At 41.6% G+C, this 7,694-nt stretch overlaps 1 protein-coding gene across 3 annotated transcripts in view; it reads right to left on the bottom strand.

Annotated features, from left to right (window-relative positions):
- Positions 1-7,694, bottom strand: part of naf1 (nuclear assembly factor 1 homolog (S. cerevisiae)) — a 38,246-nt gene that overhangs the window by 1,678 nt on the left and 28,874 nt on the right. The gene's annotated exons all lie outside the window — the stretch shown is intronic.

Below are 7,694 nucleotides of genomic sequence, written 5' to 3'. Positions count from 1 at the left end.
GTTCTTTTGTCATGAAATCTATTTAACATTTGAGGAAGAAAAGCCAGAACAAAACGAATTGTGTTACAACCGGGACTAATTGTTGTGTGAATCTCAAAACTGCACTCTGTGGTGCAAATAACATTCCTGATATTTACTTTACCGTATTTTTCGGACTATAAGCCGCAACTTTTCCTCATGTTTTTAGCCCTGCGGCTTATAGTCCAGTGCGGTTTATCTATGTTTTTTTTTTTCGTTTTTGTTTAGTTTTTTGCTAGCCATCAGCAAGCAAATGTGTGAATCTGTTCGGGGTGTCAATTTATGGAACTAATATAAAACAGAACTTAAAAGATGTGAATCAATGGCTGTGCTCAGAAAGAGTCAAGGAATATATTATTAAAAAAATATATATGTCTAAATTTAAGAGAATATATAAAATTTTGGTTAATTTTATGATGTGTAAATTTTGTATACAGTACACAGTATATGTGATTTTTTTCTGTATTTATGATTGTATGTGAATTATGTAGAATGTGTTATGTTTTAAATGTGTTTAAATAAACTATCAAACAAAGGGAGACAAAAAAAGATGCTATTGCAGTGTTGATTTCAATTTTGAACTGCTATTTAACTAACATATATCCATTTATCCATCCATTTTCTATAAATATGTTGGGACTAAACATGCAGGCATGTTCAGTCTGTTAAAAACAGGATGTTGCTGTTGGCAGACAATTACAAAAAAATTAAATAACTTAAAAAAAATAAGGTAAACTTGATTTACCATCTTTTTGTGTAAAGATATGATGTTATACCTCCAACTTATTGTCCAAGTGTTGCTTATCCGTGACAAAAATCTTTTTTTTTCCCGCTCATATTTTGCTGCTGCGCCTTATACACCGTTGCGCCTTATAGTCGGAAAATACGGTACTTTTGACCAGTGTTGGGCAAGTTACTTCAAAACTAAAACATTATTCATTAATTATTACTGTCATTTCAAAGTAACTGGAAATATGGATTTGCCATTCTAACTGTAGCTCATTACGCTCATTACACACCCTTTGAAAGGTTGGCTTAAGCCTGAAACCAGTAAAAATAATTTCATCCGTACTGGACTGTAAACCTTTGAAGACATATCACATTTTTTTTTTTTTTTTTTAGGGCCCGAGCAGCTACCTCTGCGAGAGCCCTCTTGTTTGTCTCCGGATTATTATTATTATTAGGGCCCGAGAAGCTACCGCTGCGAGAGCCCTCTTGTTTTTCCTCCGGATTATTATTAGGGCCCGAGCAGCTACCGCTGCGAGAGCCCTCTGGTTTTTCTCCGGATTATTATTATTATTATTAGGGCCCGAGCAGCTACCGCTGCGAGAGCCCTCTTGTTTTTCTCCGGATTATTAGGGCCCGAGCAGCTACCGGTGCGAGAGCCCTCTTGTTTTTCTCCGGATTATTAGGGCCCGAGCAGTGACCACTGCGAGGTCCCTATTGTTCCTCCCCAGATTATTAGGGCCCGAGCAGTGACCACTGCGAGGTCCCTATTGTTCCTCCCCAGATTATTATTATTATTATTATTATTAGGGCCCAAGCAGTGGCCACTGCGAGGTCCCTATTGTTCCTCCCCAGATTATTATTATTAGGGCCCGAGCAGCTACCGCTGCGAGAGCCCTCTTGTTTTTCTCCAGATTATTATTATTATTATTATTATTATTATTATTATTAGGGCCCGAGCAGCTACCGCTGCGAGAGCCCTCTTGTTTTTCTCCGGATTATTATTATTATTATTATTATTATTATTATTTACTGTGCAGCGCTTTTCCATTTTTGAGGGCTTAAACATGCACGAAAAGTCACCAAAATTTGCACATTTGTCAGGCCCGGTGAAAAATTTGATATTTTTGTGTTTCCCAAAACAATGCAAAAAAAAATGGCTCTGCAGCGCCACCTAAGGTCGAAAAAGTGCACCTAGTCCCGGCCCGTTTGACCTAGAGCTACGAAAATTTTTAGGCATATGTAGGACCTAGAGAGCTACAAAAAAGTCAACGTGAGCCATGTGCTCAGATGTACAGAAAAAGAGTTATGAATTTTTGAATGTGCATTTTTGGCCCATTTTTGCACGTTTGGAGGTCCCAAACTGCTCCTTCTTTCTCCTAAACGCTTTACTCAATCGCCTTGAAATTCGCTGTGGTCTATAATTAGACATAGGGGCACAACTGGGCAAAATTTGGTGCAGATCCGTTGACATATATGATAGGGGCGTGGCTTCAAATTATGTGTTCAATTTTACCTTCGCCAAGAGGGACATAAACCTTAATAACTTTGATGTACTATCTTAAAAAAATCAAAAACTTCATAGACACATGGAAACTTATGTCTTTAACACCTTTAAAAAAAGTTTTTTTAAATACCTACTAGCGCCGCCTAGTGGTTGATTAAAATGTCATTTTTTACACTTTCATGTATTGTGCTCAGTCTGTTTGAGTAAAACAAATGAAAATTGGTCAGAATATCATTAAGACATGGAATATTAAGGTTTTAAAATTTTACGACTTTTCGATAATGGGCGTAGTCTGCACGCCACCTCAAAGTCAGATGACTCGCCAAAACGAAAAAAGTGGCTGTAATTGGCCCCAAAATGGCCTTATGAGTGGAAAATAGCCTCTCACTCCCGGCCCGTTTGACCTAGAGCTCCAAAAATTTGTAGCCTTATGTAGGACATCGAGCCCTACAAAAAAGTCAGCGCGAGCCATGTGCTCAGATGTACAGAAAGAGAGTTATGAATTTTTGAATGTGCACTTTTGGCCCGTTTTTGCTCATTTGCAGGTCCCGAACTGCTCCTTTTTTCTCCCAAACGCTTGACCCGATCGACTTCAAATTTGCTGTGATGTTTTATCTGACTGTGAGGCTCAATTTTGCTCATTTACAGGTCCTGATCAACCAAAATATATTCCAGTTTAAAGCTAGCGCCACCTAGTGGCTGCAAAAAATGTCATTAGTCGAAAGATTACAGTCAATCCTGTTTGGTTTGACCTACAGCTATGAAACTTTGTAGGCAAATGAAGGACTGTAAGACAGTTGACAGTTGACTACAGTTGTAGGACTGTTGACAAAAAAGTCAACAGAAGTGATGTGCTAGGATGTACAGAAAAATTGTTATGAATTTTTTTAATGTGCTGTTTTGGTCGTACTTAGACATGAGCTGGTCTCAAACTAGTGCCTTTTTCTCTTAAACGATTCACCCCATTACCTTCAACTTTGGCATGAATCATTATCCAACTAAGAGGCACACATAGTCCAAATATCGTGAAGATCTCTTGACATAAAAGATGGGGGCGGAGCTTCAAATTATGTTTAATATTTCCTTCGCCAAGAGTGACAAAAATCTTAATAACTCAGCTATGACAGCTTCAAACCATCTGAAACTTTCCTGGGACTTTAAAAGTGATGCAATAAAACAGCTATATGATAAACTTTCAAATCATTTACAGCGCCACCCAGTGGCGGACAAAAATCTCATTTTTTATACTTTTATGTACTGTGAAATGCCTGTTTGACTAAATGAACTAAAAAATGGTCAGAAAAGCTATGACACATTGGAACATTAAGGTTCTCAACTTTTATGACTTTTCATTAAAGGGCGTGGCCTCTATGCCAACTCAAAATCCGATGTTTCGCGAAAACAGTAAAAGTTGCTGTAATTGGACCTAGACGATCTGATACTTTTAAAACTTCATATATGGGATGGGAGTCCAATGTGAAACACACCTACAAGCCTATTTTTTATCATTGTACTTGCGCCACCTAGTGGCAGCAAAAAATATAGCAAATCCTTAACGTTTTTATGTACTCTGCTGAGCCCCTTGAAGTGATATCCCTTAAATGTTTTCTGAAAAGCCAGTGGCCATGCCTTATGCCCTCCACAAATCAGTACGATGTTTCCACAGTGGGTGTGGCCTATACGGCCTATATATTGAAAGCCACAAAACTGTAACAATAAAAGATAAAAATCCATTCCTGAAGACATCGACAAACTTATATTGCAGTTTAAAGCTAGCGCCACCTAGTGGCTGCAAAAAATGTCATTAGTTGAAAGATTGCAGTCAACCCTGTTTGGTTTTACCTCCAGCTATGAAACTTTTTAGGCATATGTAGGATAGTAAGACCTACAAAAAAGTCAATAGAAGTGATGTGCTAGGATGTACAGAAAAATATTATGAATTTTTTTAATGTGCAATTTTGCCCCATTCTTTGACATTAGCTGGTCTAAAACTAGTGCCTTTTTCTCTTAAACTGTTCACCCGATTAACTTCTACGTTGGCATGGACGTTTTGCAGATAAAGCGGCACAAACATGCCAAAAATTGTGAAGATCCCATGACTTGTAAGATGTGGGCGGAGCTTTAAATTATTTTGAATATTTCCTTCAGTGACATAAACCTTAACTCAGCTGTTTCAGCTTCAAACCATGTGAAAATCTGCAGACTTTAAAAGTCATCCCTTTATACAGCTCTGTGATATAAAGCGGCACAAACATGCCAAAAAAGGTGAAGATCCTATGACTTGTAAGATGTGGGCGGAGCTTCAAATTATTTTGAATATATCCTTCGCCAACAGTGACAAAAACCTTAATAACTCAGCTGTTTCAGCTTCAAACCATGTGAAACTCTGCAGGGACTTTAAAAGTCATGCCCTAATACTGCTATGTGATAAACTTCCAAATCATTTTCAGCGCCACCTAGTGGCGGTCACAAATTTCATTTTTTACACTTTCATGTGCTGTGCAATGCCTGTTTGACTAAATGAACTCAAAAGTGGTCAGAAAAGCTATGACACAGTGGAAAATGAAGGTTCTCAACTTTTATGACTTTTCCATAGAGGGCGTGGCCTCCATGCCAACTCAAAGTCCGATTACTCGCCAAAACGGTTAAAGTTGCTGTAATTGGACCGAGATCATCTGATATTTGCAAAACTTCGTATATGGGATGGGTGTCCAATGTGAAACACACCTACAAGCCTATTTTTTATCATTGTACTTGCGCCACCTAGTGGCAGCAAAAAATATAGCAAATCCTTAACGTTTTTATGTACTCTGCTGAGCCCCTTGAAGTGATATCCCTTAAATGTTTTCTGAAAAGCCAGTGGCCATGCCTTATGCCCTCCACAAATCAGTACGATGTTTCCACAGTGGGTGTGGCCTATACGGCCTATATATTGAAAGCCACAAAACTGTAACAATAAAAGCTGCAGTAACTCAACCCACATTGTCCCACCTTGTCTAAATTTTACATATTTGGTAAGAGTCCTGCACTGAAGTCATCTACAACTAAGTTTTCATCGTTCATACTCCTTGTTCATACCCCGACCTGTTCATACCCCAACGTGCACAGGTCTGCGAGGGCCCTTTATAGCTGCTTGCAGCTCTAGTTTTTTTTTGTATTTTCTTCCCTTATTAACTTAGCTTCACAGCATAGTGATGCATTGTTTTTACTGTAGGCAAAAACATTTAGTGCATTTCACAATTTCAATGTTAATATTGAAATTGAAGATCAGTTGGCTGGGTTAGAGGGATATGTTTCAAAAATAGATGGTTTCGGTGGGGCTAATGTTAGCAGTCAGCCTACACCATTGTTAAGGGGTTTAACGTACTGGCTAACATAAGTTTTTTATGCTTCATCTTGACATAGATTGACCAGAACTATTTATAGATTGTTATTAATAGCAAGTTTACAGTGAAAATTAGTGTTAGCTTACCTTTTCATTATTGCTAGTTGCGACAGGGATCTTGCTGATAAGGTTTCCAAATGCTGGTGAATCTAATGTGAAAAGCAGCAGCATACCTCCTAAGAAATCTTCTAACCTCTTTAACCCTCTCCAGGCAGGCGTTGAAAATATGCAACAATAATATGATAGTCCCCTTGGTATTCCACATTAATATTGTTTGAAGCATTTTTGGGAGGGGTTGGACTCTTTTCCACTCTAGAGTTGCCTGCGGTGAGAGGCGCAGAACAAGTGTGGGCATACTCATTGCCCCCCAGCTCAGCGCCTGTACATTGGGGTTTACCCCAATGGATGAGAGTGTTGCCTCTCTCCGCCTTCGAGTGGGGGGACGGGTCCTGACCGTTGTTTGCGCATATGCACTAAACAACAGTTCAGAGTACCCACTCTTTTTGGAGTCCTTGGAGTGTGTGCTGGAGAGCTCTCCCTCTGGGGACTCCCTCATTCTGCTGGGTGACTTCAATGCTCTCGTGGGCAATGACAGAGAGCTAGAGGGGTGTGATTGGGACAAACGGCCCCCTGATCTGAACCTGAGTGGTGCTTTGCTATTGGATTCAGGAGGAGTAATGTGGTTTTTGTCCCGGCCATGGAACTGTTGACCAGCTCCACACCCTCCGCAGGATCCTCAAGGGTGCATGGGAGTTCGCCCATCCAGTTGACATGTGTATTGCGGACTTGGAGAAGACGTTCAACTGTGTCCCTCGGGGAGTTCTGTAGGGGGGTGCTTTGAGAGTATGGGGTACCGAACTCCCTGATATGGGCTGTTTGGTCCTTGTACCACCGAGGTCAGAGTTTGGTCCACATTGCCAGCAGTAAGTCAAATCCGTTTCCAGTGGGAGTTGGACCCCGCCAAGGTTGCCCTTTATCACCAATTCTGTTCATTACTTTTATGGACAGAATTTCCCGGGCCAGTCGAAGCATTGAGGGGGTCTGGTTTGGAAATCTCAGCATTGCATCTCTGCTATTTGCAGACAATGTGGTGCTGTTGGCTTCTTCAAGACCGTGACCTCCAACTCTCACTGGAGCGGTTTGCAGCTGAGTGTGAAGTGGCTGGGATGAATGATGATCAGCACCTCCAATTCTGAGACCATGGTCCTCAGTCGGAAAAGGGTGGAGTGCTCTCTCAGGGTTGGGGAAGAGGTCCTGCCCCAAGTGGAGGAGCTCAAGTATCTCGGGGTCTTGTTCACGAGTGAGGGTAGGATGGAACGTGAGTTCGACAGGTGGATTGGTGCAGCGTCTGCTGTAATGCAGACTCTGTACCAATCTCTCGTGGTGAAGTGAGAGCTGAGCCAAAGGGCAAAGCTCTTCATTTACTATTCAGTCTACGTTCCTGCCCTCACCTATGATTTACGAACTGTGGGTCGTGACCGAAAGAACAAGATCCCGGATACAAGCGGCCAAAATTAGTTTCCTCCGCAGGGTGTCCGGGCTCTCCCTTAGTGATAGGGTGAGGAGCTTGGAGGGACTCAAGTGTCAAACCACTGCTCCTCGGCATGGAGAGGAGCCAGTTGAGGTGGTTGGGGCAACTGGTTAGAATGCCTCTGGACGCCTCCCTGGTGAGGTGTTCCTGGCGTGTCCCACTGGGAAGAGGCCCCAGGGACGAACCAGGACACGATGGAGGGAAAATGTCTCTCGGCTGGGGTCTGGGAACGCCTGGGGATCCTCCCGGTGGAGCTGGATGAATTGGCCGGGGAGAGGGAAGACTGGGCTTCCCTGGTGAGGTTGTTGTCGCCGCGACCTGACCCCAGATAAGGGAAGGAAAATGGATGGATGCATGTATGAAGTAAAAAGTAATACATTAGAGTAATTACTGTTCTAATGCATTATTCCCAACACTGCTTTTGACCTGGACTTCTACGTCATGTCCACTGGTCATGTCTGTGTTCCCTTTGGCGATCCACATTATATTACTTAGTGCTAAAGCCATACAAAATCTTTTCTTCTTCG

This window comes from Hippichthys cyanospilos, chromosome 7, assembly GCF_059441005.1.
Source record: "Hippichthys cyanospilos isolate Australia breed blue-spotted pipefish chromosome 7, RoL_Hcya_1.0, whole genome shotgun sequence".
NCBI lineage: Eukaryota > Metazoa > Chordata > Actinopteri > Syngnathiformes > Syngnathidae > Hippichthys > Hippichthys cyanospilos.
This window is presented reverse-complemented; position numbering and strand designations above follow the sequence as displayed.